Raw genomic sequence first — 13,158 nt, forward strand, 5'->3', positions numbered from 1 at the left:
GATGTGTGCACTGAACTATGAAAAGCAGATTGTAACTACAGCATTTGCACTGTGGGAGGCGCTCGTATATCAAAGAATATCTGAATACCGATTTACCAAAAAAAGAAAAAAAATACATACTGTTGAACTGGGATGACCACAAATAACAGATGGGAAGTGATTCTTCATTAAGAACATTGTTTCTGGGAAGCCAAACTATTTTTCGTGCAGTATTTTTAATCCATGCCCCGAACTGCACGTGTGCCTTTATACTGATTTATTGCCATAGCAACCTAAAGAACGTAATACTTGACGAGACGACATTTCGCCAGCCTTATTTACTTTGTAATACCTGCTGGCGTTGTACCTTTACGTCAACACAGTAGGTAGGTTTAACACTTTCGTTTAACCTGAAACGCGTCGGTACAGTTTGTTGCTGCTCCGCCTCTGTGGTAATTTCTAGCAAAGGGTACACCAGAACACCGTAATGGCTAGTTTAAACACCGACGCAGTCTATCGGCGTGACTAGTAGGATCATTACGGTAAATGTAGGTTGCGGAGCCTGTGTGTGTCCGACAGACCGGGAGTTCCTCTGGAAGACACTGCGCCGAACAGGTAAAGAATTCAACACTTCTTTGCTTTTAACAGCATCATTTTTAATGCAGTATAATATATTGCGATTGGCAGCGACTTAAAAAGCATGGGACACTGACCGGCTTGAAAAAGAAGTCCTTATACCCAGCAGTAAATTGACATTTCAGTGAGCTGAAGCTGAAATGATGAGGTGCCCCTCTGTGTCTGTGTGGATGGAAAAAGGACGCATTGTTCGTCCGAAGGAGAACTGTGTCTGGGCTCCTGTGAGTCTGTGTGCTGTCTGAGCTGTGGTGTGAGCCGGTTTTAAGATGAAAAGTGCTGCGAAATTCATCCGATATTAAATCAAATCTTAGGAATAGATCTAGAAATCAGAAACCCGAGATAGGTAGGATTCGCACTGACGACCTAATTGACTCGTCTGTTATTGATCCACTTTTTAATTTTTTGATGGGGTTCACGAATAATGTCTGCATTGTGCTACTTAAAGGCTTCACCTACTGCGGTGACTGCGGGAACTTGGCTTGCTGCGGTGGCAGTGCAAGGCTATTGGGCTTTAGTAAGCCTATAACACATCTCGGAAAGCTGTAGGTAACTGTAATAAAATCATCAGAGGGAACCCCTAGAGAAATGTGACATTAATTTCCCATCACCCCAGAAGGGGAAAAAAATGGGTGCAAAAGGAAAAAAAATGGGTGCTGAGTCATATTGGCGGGTCCTTCCCCTGATTGATCTCACAAATTGAAGCCCTGTATGTGCATGTCTGTTGTTGTCACCGTCACCACTGCATTTAATGTTAGCTTACTGTTTAGTTTCATTTCATTTTAAAGGCATTTTGAAAGACTTGATGTCTTTATTAAACCCAGCACAACAATTAACACTTAAAAAAAAAAAGAGCCAGGGCTGTTACACCTCAGAAGTCCTTTTCTTCATACTGAAATGGCTATTAAGTAAGCTCATACATGATGGGTTCCTTACACAGTACATAGGCTTCAGTCCAGTCTCATTTACATACAGGCACTGGCTATTGATTTCCCTCCGTCAAGTCCATTTACAGTTTGTGCACACATACATATAAATGCCTGATGCATTCAGGATGAGGCTGCCATATATTGAGTCATGCACAGGCAGGGAGGCTGCTGTGAGCTCCTCCTTGCTGAGGGATGGGGCTCATGCTTTCATGTATGTGAAGGACCCGGCTGATGGTTCCACCTAGGTCTACATTTTGCCTGTTGGACGTAAATTCAGCTTTCTCAAGATGCTTCGGCCATCACATCCTTTTTATCTCTATGGCAAAGAGGACAAGAGGAAACATTTCAAGAGCTTAATCCCTGTTTGGATCTATACTTTGACATATTTTGGAGAAAAAAAAGGCCAAAAGGCAACAAAACTGGAACATATGTAACATATGCCTTCTGTTTTTTCTTTGTGAAGTGAAGGTTATGATTTGCATCCTTTAAATTGCATTAATATCGACACATTGCCTTTGCATTGGCGATTATTGACGTGTTTATTTTAGCATAAATGACTCCTTTTATATGGGCTTCATGTATTGATGAGAAGGTAAACAGTCTGAGTTTACTGATCGTGTTTCTGATCGCGTTTAGTCGGAATGCGGACCTCTGATGCTAAATCTTTGTAGTGATAGCCCTTTTCTCTGAAGTAACCACTTCACGTTGAAGTATATGTATTAAAACAAACAAAGAAAAAAATTAGTCTAAATGTCTTTCTATTGTCGCAATCTCAGATTAACTTAAACAGTGAGCTGAAGCTGAAATGTTGAGGTTAATTAAGCATTTTGGCTCAAAAATGTGTAAAAAGAAAGGTTGATGGTTTGGGTATTAAATGTTGCGCCCGTTTCAGTTGTTGGAAATAATATTGAAAGAATTCTAAGTAAAGTATTTGTTGTCTTACATGTATGCATTTGCAGGGCTGTGGTTTGTAATTTCAGCCAATAAGTGTGCAGAAACATTCTTAAAATTGATCGGATCTAATAAGCAAAACTGAAAACTTTCATTTTGCTGTAAGAGTGACAATCCAGTTTGAGGTGCCAGTTAGGATGGGTATAGCACTGCAACCTGGCAGTTCACATTCACGTGTGGTGCCTCGCATTGTGGGTCAGCTTTACATAAGCCTTGTGTGTCAGTGAGGCAACCTAATCCTGATTCCTACAAAGATACTTAGTCAGCCTGGACAGACACGCTCACACACACACACACACACACACACACACACACACACACACACACACACACACACACACACACACACACACAGGCAGTCCTCCTTTGTCACATTTGGAGCTTGATGTAATGCTCCGTGCTTGTTTGTGTCTGTGTGAGACAGAGAAAGTGGGAAAGGCTCCCTGTATGAAAGAAGATAGACACTCAGTGGTATCTTTGGCAGCAGTGCCAACACACTAACACTCAACCGACATGCCTGCCAGCTAACTGCCAATCTCGCTCCCTTCTTTCTGTCCCTCTGGCAAAGGGAGGTATTCCAGGTTTTTGTAGAGATTAGCACACTGGTCAGCGTGCCTGTAAAGTAGTGATTTATAATTGTCTTAAGGATCAACTATGGGCACAAATTTTCTCATTGCTGAGTAATTGGTCAGTTATTTAAATTATAGGTTGATTGATTAAGCATTTTGTCTCAAAAATTTGCAAAGCAAAAAATTTTTTAGAATCCACATTTGTATTAAAGAAGACAAAAATACTGGCAGTCCTCACATCTGAGAAGCTTTGCAGTTCACATATATGAAAACAGTTTATTTATTGATGTTAATGATTCAATAGTACTGCTACTACAGTTACTAGTAATTGTTGTTTATTCTTGTTGATGGCATAAACTTTCGCACTAAGATCCAGGATGCTTTCTTACACACCTGCACTTGAAATCGATCCTGTTATGAGGAGAGAGGGAAATAGATAAGCATATGGGGTTCATAAATAACTAGCAGGTCATTGATTAAGAGCTTGCTATAGTACTTTAGCTGGCCTCTTATATTCATTGTAACAGTGGGTAGTTTGGTGTCAAGGATGCATGGCAGGAGTTTAATGTCGCCAGGATAAGGTCGAGCTTTATGTTCGGTATTCAGCAGACTTTGTTGAGCATGGTGTTGAGACAGTGCCTATGCAATGCACCGGTATGAGGTCGGGGACAGGTGAAGGGCAACCATCGCCCGGAAGGCAATGTCTTGCTTGATGACAGCAATTTATTGACACTGGGATTTGAAGCTTTGATTGATTTAAAGCTTTGATTGATTGTCCTATTTAATAATGGTTCCTCCTTGTCAACTAAAGCTATCTGTACAATATGTAGGCTGAAGGATTGAAGCCCTACTGTGTTGCATTTTTGTAATTTTGTAAAGGTTTTCACATACAAAACTTGGTCACCACTCCAACCTTTAATGCAAGCATATACAAAGCAGTTGTTTCACTTAGGTAGTATTTCCATGTCATACCTGTCAAATGTCATATTTAACCAATACGATGCAGCTTTTAGTGACAAATTTTTCTTGTTTATACTGTGAAAATCTTACCAATTCTTCCATTGCAATCTGCTCTGAGAGCAGATTATCAGTGGAAATAAAGCGTGTAAATCGTAATCCCAGATCAGCATTGAAATGCTAATGGAAAGCAGAATGCTGACTTGTGTTCTTGACAGTCCTGTCAGCGAAAGAGCAATCACGCTGACAAGTCTGAGCTAACTAATTTACATTTTTGGCTACGGTTCAGGAGTGGCATGCCCCCATGCTGACCTCGCCTGACTTGAAGCTAACGGACATCCGCTTCCACACAGATTTCTACATGCTGAGCAGCATGATATTATATATGTTTTTACGTGTCTTGTGGAATTCTGTTCCTCAGCTTTGATTTTTATGCCCTGAGGGACAGCTGGGGTCAAGCCTGGTTGTCTTTAGTTTGCGGGAGGCTGAGATCAGTCAAGTCAAACCCACAAGAGCCTGCCCCAACATCCAGACTCTATCTGTCTTCCTGACATCTCTGGTTGCAGTATAGACAACGGCTGTTGGTTGCATACTGAACCTAAAGCACATCTCTTCAGTAATGTGGATAAAACCAAAAGCGTCCAAGCTTGAGCTTGACACAGAGATTTAAAATGTAGTTACACAGATATTTCAGCCTGTAGTACTCTGACAGAAAAACCTCTTAATTATTTGAAAGTGCACTTGGCTGGTTTTTATTTTTAAATTCACAAATTGCTTCCTCCTTATTGAAAATTCTTTGGACATGGAATATATTTGCTTTTGCTATTGCCAGCGCCTCACACTCTCAAATGGGAGCTCTGGCATGAGAATTCACATGAAAATTGGACTGTAGTGTTTTGTATTTACGCATGAATATGGAAAATGAGTCACTGTCCTTCCAATGTTGCACGTCAACTTTCTTACAGCAAAGCCTGTTGAGGATAAATAATATCCAGTTCTCAAGAAAAACCCCTAGAGTTTAAAGTACAAGGTGAGACTTGTGTGGTGTAACGATGGTGCGGTTTTACTGCAGTGCCATGATTTGAAAAACAACAGGTTTTTTTTTTTTTGTCATCATAAAATCACTCGCAGGTGACAGGGAGTGATAACATCAGGCAAGAAGCCACAGTTTCAAGTACTGTTGGCAGTTCCAGTGTCCAAGCAAATCCTTGTCAAAGAATATGGCACACGTGGCATATAGCACTGATATGTAAGAGAAAAAGAACAGGTGCATATGTTTACTATTCATATATGCATTTGTGCTTCAAGTCAAATATAGAAAATCGATAAAACACGAAACTTTATTGACACCATTTTGATGTCAGAAGTGTATATGGATGGATTTTTTTTTTTCAAAGTAAAGAGAATATGGTATGTAGAACAAGATAGAAAGCTGATATAAATACACGTGTGGGCTGAAGCAGGAAAAACATAAGGATGACTCACAACTCACCTAACTATCATGTTTTTCCTCTCCTCTCCTCTCCTCTCCTCTCCTCTCCTCTCGTGTGTGTTGTTTTTGCATCTGTGTTTGTGTACAACATCCCTCAGTCTTTGTGTGGGAGTCTGTGCTTAAGTGTGTGGGTATCGTTTACGGCTAAATAATGCTTGTGCTAAAGGAGAAAAAAACATCCCCCTCAGCATTTTCTCTGGTGTGTGATGTTGAGTGCATCCCAGTTGCTTTATTTTGTGACATAATTCCGTCATTTAGGTTCTTTCAACCTGCTTCAGCCGATTCAGTGGTTCCTTGCGTTTTGCTGAATGCCTGATAACAAGGCTCATAGAAGAGTGTGTGGGCATAGAAATCCAGCTAAATGGCCAGCCCATAGAAGCACTGTTGTGGGAGATAAACTTCAGGATTATGATTGTTTTGCAATAATCAAACTCTATTGTAGCCATACTGCAAATATCCCAATAGCACAATAACCCCCACTAATCTTTTCTTTATTTATTTTTTGGCAAATGCTTGAGTAATATGTGTTAGGCCTTTTTGCTTATATTTGATAGCCACAGTTCAACTGACAGGTAATGTAGAGAAAGAGAGATGAGTGATTTTCAGTAAAGATCTGATCGGTCTGGAACTGAACCTTAGACTCAGCTGATTAAGGCATTTTTCCCATGTGGCTATCCCCTAGCCACTTGAGTTGTCTTTATTTATTCCATTTAAGGCTAAACTAAAATAGCAGAATAACAAATACTGTACTGGAAAGCTCATCAAAGTGTTAGAAGTGATGAATATTTCTAAAATCTCACTGATGAGGATGATGAAATCCATTAGTGCGCTGATACAGTATACTGGTCAAATCCCTGAGTGTTTCACTGCCGTTCATTATCGGAGAGCCAAAACCCCTGAGATGATCCAAAAACAGCCATCTTCCCACCCAGTGCCTATAAAATTCCCACTACCCATCACGTCCTTATTTGAAAGGGTTTAAAATAAAACAGATGTATCATAAATATCCTTAAGTCTTATCTACATTTTCCTCTTTGATTTCCTGCAATGATAATAGGCCTCACAACATGAAGCCCGATAGCAGTGTCCATCTCATAAATGAGAGACCCCTTCAATCATTGAAGAGAAAGCTAAAGGGTCTGAAATCTTCTTGATGGGGTTTCTTCCCAGCAGAATTAAATGTAAACGTGCGAAACCCTGGCTTAAAGGTGCCAATATGTGCTGCACTTTTTAGCTTGCATTTCATCTTATGTAAGGTGTGTCAGACATAACATAATATAATGTAATTATCGCACAAAAAATATGTTGTATACACGTGTTCTTTGTCAGTCTGGGAGAAAACATACTTAACATACTGTACATGCAGATGCAGAATGTCAGTGAGCTTGCATAAATTGCTTGTGTTACAGCCTCTGTCAGGGTAATTGCATTTCACATCGCTTTGTTAAAATGCTTCAGTGTTACTGCTCTGTCTTCTGCCCGCTCGTCTTAATGGCTTTTCTTGATGGAGCACAGAGGTTGATGGTGACGCCCCCTAAGGTCTGCAACAGACCAGACAGGGGAGCTGCTGAATGACAACATTGCAGAGGAGTAATTATCTTTTGTGTTTCTTTCTCAAGCTAATGAAAAAAACAGACAGAGAGCACTTAAGTGAATAGCACTTTAAGACCTTCTTTCCACCTGCATTAAAACATGTTGACTGCATTGTGTCATGAAAATGCAGGAGTCCATCACTGTCAGCATTAATGCGCCTCAGATATGTCAATTAATTCATGCCAGGAATAGTCAGAGATGCATTTAATTACACTACCAAGATGACTGATGAAATGCTACCACTTTCAAAATGACCAAGAAGCGATAGGCTACTTACAACCGAGAAAATAGATGAGGATTACAGAACTGTGCAGAAGTCTGGAGCTACCCTTCATTTCTTTATGTGTTGTTTCTGAGGAGCCAGGCTTTCTTGTAATTTTGGTCTTGAGCAATAGTTTTCCAGGCTTTCTGAAGGTCTTTCAAAGTTTTTCAGTCTACTATTTGTACCTGGCCGATTTCAGTGGAATGCTTTTATTTGTTTGTTTGTTTTTAACACAGACCTATCAATCACTCAATCATTTTGAAAGCACCTAAGTCAAGAAATGAACCAGTGTTTTGGCTACATGGGCAAAAATGGACAATTCAGCAAAGATCCCGTTTTTTGTTGTATCTTTAGGTACTTTGTTTTTAGCAACCTGTCTCAAAAACACATAATTTGTTTCCATTTTATTAGTTGAATGTATGAAAAATGGCAAAGATAAGAGTTTGGCAGGCATGAAATGGGATTTTTGCACCAATAAGTTTATTTTTACAGCGCTTTTAGCTGAAAAGGTGACATATCTCAACATTGTGTACAGTTTGTTCTTAAGAATTTGAGGGAAACGGGCAAGTGGAGGAAGAGAGAGGCCTGTCTACAACAGCTCACCAGTATCTGAATGTCATGTCCTTAACAATGGGAGAAAATCTCTAACAAAGACCTGACACAGGACCTGAGAGATGTATCTGGCTCTTCAGTTGAACGTCAGAAATATTCTCAGTGGAAGGGTGGCTGTCAAGAAGCCATTTTTAAGCCAGCAGTGTTTAGGATCTCACCAAAATTGGAAATACTGTCAGATTTTGACCCACCATTGTCCATCCAACATGATCCATCTATTTTATGCAGCTTAGTTTTTAATCCCAAACACACTGCCAATGCAGTAAAAGCATACCTGGAGAGAAAACCGCATAAAAGAACACTAAGTGATGGGCTGACCTCCCAAGAGCCCAGACCTCAACATCACCGAAACAGCGTGGGATCATCTTGACAGAGAAGGTAACAAAAGGAAGCCAATATCCAAAGGAGAGGTTTGAGTGTCCTTCAAGAAGAATTTCAAGAAATGACAAGAAAGGTTGTCAATAAGAGTTCAGGCTGGGTTGCAGGATAAAGTAGGCACAATAATATTGACTTTCAAGTTTGTTAGAATTGTACAAACATAGTTTTGCCTCATATATTGTATTTCCGTGTATGTTTGCACCCAATATGTTTCTCAGTGTCCTAGCAAAATATTAAGAAACCTTTGCACAGTCCGTTTTTTGATTATTGATGTAGTTATGTGTGCATTTCTCTGCATTTTTATTACCTGGAGACAGATTTTTGTACAACTTATGAAGCTAATACTATTTGTTATTAGGAACGGGATCCAAAATACTTTATATAAAATAGACTAAATGCTGAATCACTATTTGGCCACAGCTAACATATGAATTTTTTTCTCCTTCATCGCCTGGCGTGTTGGCTTTCCTTTTCCCACCATATTGTCGGAAGTGTCACCAGACGCTTTGTAGTGTGTGTGATCTGTGATTTTGAACTTGTTGGGGATCTGTGGGAATTCAGAACGTAAAAGCCTACAAGTTAGACATGAGAAAAAACATGAATTATTCCTTCAATGTTTTGAAGTGTTGTTTCATCTCTTCAGCTTTCGTCTTCGGGGAAGCAAGTCGTCCCTCTTTCAGTTATGTCATAAACACTCACGCCTACTCATGTGAAAACCCACACACGGAACAAAAGCACATACACACAAGCATGCATTCACACAGAAATGCAATTGCACAAACTACACATGGTTGTCGATTAGAATAGATGAGTCTTTAATCTGGTGGTTTGTGAACTCTTTTGATGGCTGTGTTTCACTGGATGTGCTGCGGCAGACTTTTCTCGTCTTGACAGGATTATCCTGTCAAATGACTGTCGCCAGCTCCTATGGAAAGCTTCATCCATGCAACCTCAAACACTGTGGAGCTTTATTTTAAGATATCCACTGTCACAGCAGCACTGTCAAGGATTATCACTGGGCTTTTATTGTGTGCATTTCAGAGTGTTTGCTTCCTTTTCTGAAGCAACCTGTTGCTTAACTCTTTAGTAATAGGTAAAAAAAAAAAGAGCCTTTTCTTCCCAGGGTTTCAACTGAAACCCTATTTTTGATCTGGCTGTCACTCATCACATAATATACTCTGTGATGGTGAGGTACTTGTGCAGTCAGAACATAAAAGTTAGATAAGGTTACGCTAATCTAATCACTGATAAGAGATTTGTTGATTGCTTGGCAGAGAAACTAACTGTGAGTGCACATTTTAATCCACATATTCGATTAGGGGTTTGTCAAAAAGGTAAAAACAGAACTGAAGGTGCTTATGTAAACAGACAGACCTATTATTTTGTCAGAGAACAGAGGCATAGCCACATCTCACATGTACATAACTGGAAGATGATAGCCCATTATGTCCTGTGCCAAGTAGAGGAGGCCATGAGAAGGTCACTGGCATACTGTCCAAAAACTGTGAGTGCACAGTTTCTACCATGGGCCGGGATGTGTGCATCAGCAGGTCCCGATTAAACAATGTGCCACAAAATGCAAAAACATCTAACTGGATTAGCGTTAGGTAGGGCAGATTTAGACAGAATAAACTAAAAAACTGTGTTAACATAGAACGTGTATAACTTGCTCATCCATTAGCTTTACAGTTTCTCTAGTAACTTTCCTCTTTTAACCACCTGCCTCAATATTTTACACTTAGGCCCATAATTTGTTGGACAAAGACACAGTTTTTGCATTTTTTGCCTATGTACACAACCACAGTGGATTTTTTTATTAAATAGTCGATATCTGATGGAAGTGCAGATATTCCGCTTTAATATCAGGGAAAATTTTGCTTTATTTGTTTAGGAATTACAGTCATTTTTGTACATAGTATTCTATTCTCAGAGGCCCAAAAGTAATTCGACAAACTATAATCATTTTAAATGAGGCTTATTTTGTTATGTTGTTTTTCCTTCTTTGAGATGTTCTGCTGGGCTTCTACTGCAGCCGCTTTCAGTTGCTGATTGTTGTCTCCACCATTACAACACATAATTTAGTATGCTTCAGATCATGCTGCATTAATTTACTCTTCCCATCGTTCTGGTACAAGTTAAACTGTCCAAATATTTTTCCACAACTGTGCAGGCTTCTTTTGCTGGTTTCAGGCAAAGTCTAATCTGTCAATCTTGAGTGTAACGAATGGTTTGCAGTTTGCAGCCCTCTGTATTTTCCTTCATGACGGCATCTCTCGATTACAGAATTTGACAATGATATGACTATCATATCGTGTTAATAGTCTCATTGACTTGGTTAGATATGGCGAAGTTGTATTTATTTATATTTTAATAATTCTGTTATCATTCACCTTTTTCACATTTTGTCATCTCTCGGGTGTTTTGATGTTGGTGAGTTGGTCAGTGCATTTATTCTTAATAATCAACAAAATTATTAATTTGAGCCTAATGACGGCCTCCCTCACTTGCATTGACATCTCCTTGGGAACGAACCTCACCTGTCCGAGGATAGTGCTTGTCAGTAACTTGTGTAATTAATTCTGACTCTCCGAAAAAGGGGGACTGAGGATAAAAGTGAATGTAATTCCTCAACAGTGAATGCAACATTTTGTAAAACTTGCAGTGTCTTTGAAGCTGCACTTCAACCACGTTGTGATTGTTTGATTTAAAAGCGACTGTGGTGGTGTGCAGAGGTGAAAAATGCAAAGTTTTCCATTTGTCCAACAAAATATGGACTTAACCGTAATTCATAATGAAACTGTAGTGGCCAAAATGTAAGGGCTGACAAAAGAAAAAAAAAAGAGAGCACACAAAGCCATCCAAAAATACAACGCTTATTAGACTACCAGGATTAAGAGCTAGTTTATATATGACTAAATATGAGTGGAAACCTCCCTATTAGAGGAAATTCTAGGATTACAACAAAGGAACAGAGGATGGGATTACTGTACTGGTAGATCACATACATCCACACATGCATACACACAATAGGCTTTTGCATGACTGATAAAGAGTGGTAGGAGGAAAAATTGGAGTTATTGTGTGAGACAACCTTTCTTGTTGACAGGTCATATTGTTAATTATAAATGACTTCTTAGAGATAACAGACGGATAGTATCATAAACTGATGAAATATCTGCAAACCAATGGCAGAATTTTTCACTGTCTTATAGAAAATTATTTCCACAGAAATGAAAATGTGTTCATTTGTATTTCCAAACAGTGTTAATAGTGGATGCAGACCAGATTTGGTCTGAATGCAATTATTTGAAAAGGCAATGAAACATGATGTAGCACTAAATAAAAGCGTCTGTCATATCAGACCTGTGACATATTAGATAAACAACTGTGGCGAGGATTTCGGGATCTCAGCTTTATCAGGATTCTTGGCTTACTAAAGAAGATGGGGCTCAATTTCAGCTGCTCCTCTCGGACATATAATTTGGTCATCTTGGAGTAGGATCGAGGAGGATGCATATTAAACAGCTATTTTTTTTTCTTTTTCTGACTTTAAGTATTTCCATGCTGTATAAAGCTCATAATGTTTTGTGAAACATATTGAGCTTAGTCCTGCTAATCTTAAAGGTTATTCTGAAATCTTTTACAAAACGATATCTCACCTGGTGTGCCCATATTCAGTGTATTTGAGCGAGGCAGATGTGCCCACATGCATGTTAGCCAACTAAAACCGCCAGGCTTAGGATAGCTAATATTTTTTGCTTTCACCCAATGGTAGCCATTAAGTCAAACCACCCACTATTATCACGCACACACAGACACACACACAGATTAAAGCATGCTGCTCTTTCACAGCCTTCAATCTATCTGCCTCTTGTCAGCAGGCACTCCCTTTCTTTGATTTGCTCATTGCGGTGTTCTTCCATGTTGTGGTACCTGATGTTATGTGCCCTCTCTTGTTTTCGGTAGCATGGGCCAGAGACACGAAGATGGATAAAAGAATCCCAAGAATCCCAGGGAGAGGGAGAATGGTCTGTTCACCCTGCCAGTTCCCTCTTCATATGTAGCCACTACTTGCAGGGCATAGCCTTGAGGATGCAAGATTGGATCAAAATGATCCTCTCCGTTTCCTTCCTTTGTTTCCCTGTTTGTGTATATTTCAGAAAAGTGTGTATTTATTCAGCTATTGCATTAAACATTCATTTTTCCATGGCAACCAGGCACTAATGATCCATTTAGGATGTGTAGATACAGCATTGCTCACTGCTTTTCATTTCTTTTACATTAGGCCAGGGAGAAATAGAGTGGGAAGGCACTGATGGCTGATAAGCTAAAAAACATTAAATTATTCGGTTTTATTAACAGCTGATTGAAACACAAAGATTTAACCATTTTCTGTGTCTCTACTGGTAAAACAAAATAGACACACGGTGCCAAATTACTAAATAATATGTAAGAAGACCCACTCAGTATCTTTTATTGGATTGGATTAGGGTTACAATTTGTGCTTTATCTGTGGTTTGAAATAATGTGGATACAGTACTTTGTCTTTTAGAGCAAATGCAATAACGCCAGACTGCATTAATATAACCAGAAATTATAAACCGAAGGTTGAATATGTTGAATTTTTCAGAGTACTTTGGTTATCTTATTCCATTTGTCTGTCAAAAGGATTACACAAAAACCATTTGGCTGAATTTCATAAAACATGGTTGAGAGGTACAGTAGTGTGGAAATGTGTTGAGCCACTCCTCATTTCTTAATATTTTGATAAGACAATGTAAAGCCTAAAGCCTTACTGAAGTG

At 39.3% G+C, this 13,158-nt stretch overlaps 1 protein-coding gene across 1 annotated transcript in view; it reads left to right on the top strand.

Annotated features, from left to right (window-relative positions):
- The first annotated feature begins 148 nt into the window (after positions 1–148).
- The window catches only part of map2 (microtubule-associated protein 2), a 90,599-nt gene continuing 77,589 nt past the window's right edge, over positions 149–13,158 (top strand). The window contains exon 1 of the mRNA XM_025903717.1: positions 149–594. The gene's annotated coding sequence lies outside the window, so the exon portion shown is untranslated. The remainder of the gene's footprint in view (positions 595–13,158) is intronic.

The sequence above is a fragment of the Oreochromis niloticus genome, linkage group LG16, assembly GCF_001858045.2.
Source record: "Oreochromis niloticus isolate F11D_XX linkage group LG16, O_niloticus_UMD_NMBU, whole genome shotgun sequence".
In the NCBI taxonomy this organism is placed as follows: Eukaryota; Metazoa; Chordata; class Actinopteri; order Cichliformes; family Cichlidae; genus Oreochromis; species Oreochromis niloticus.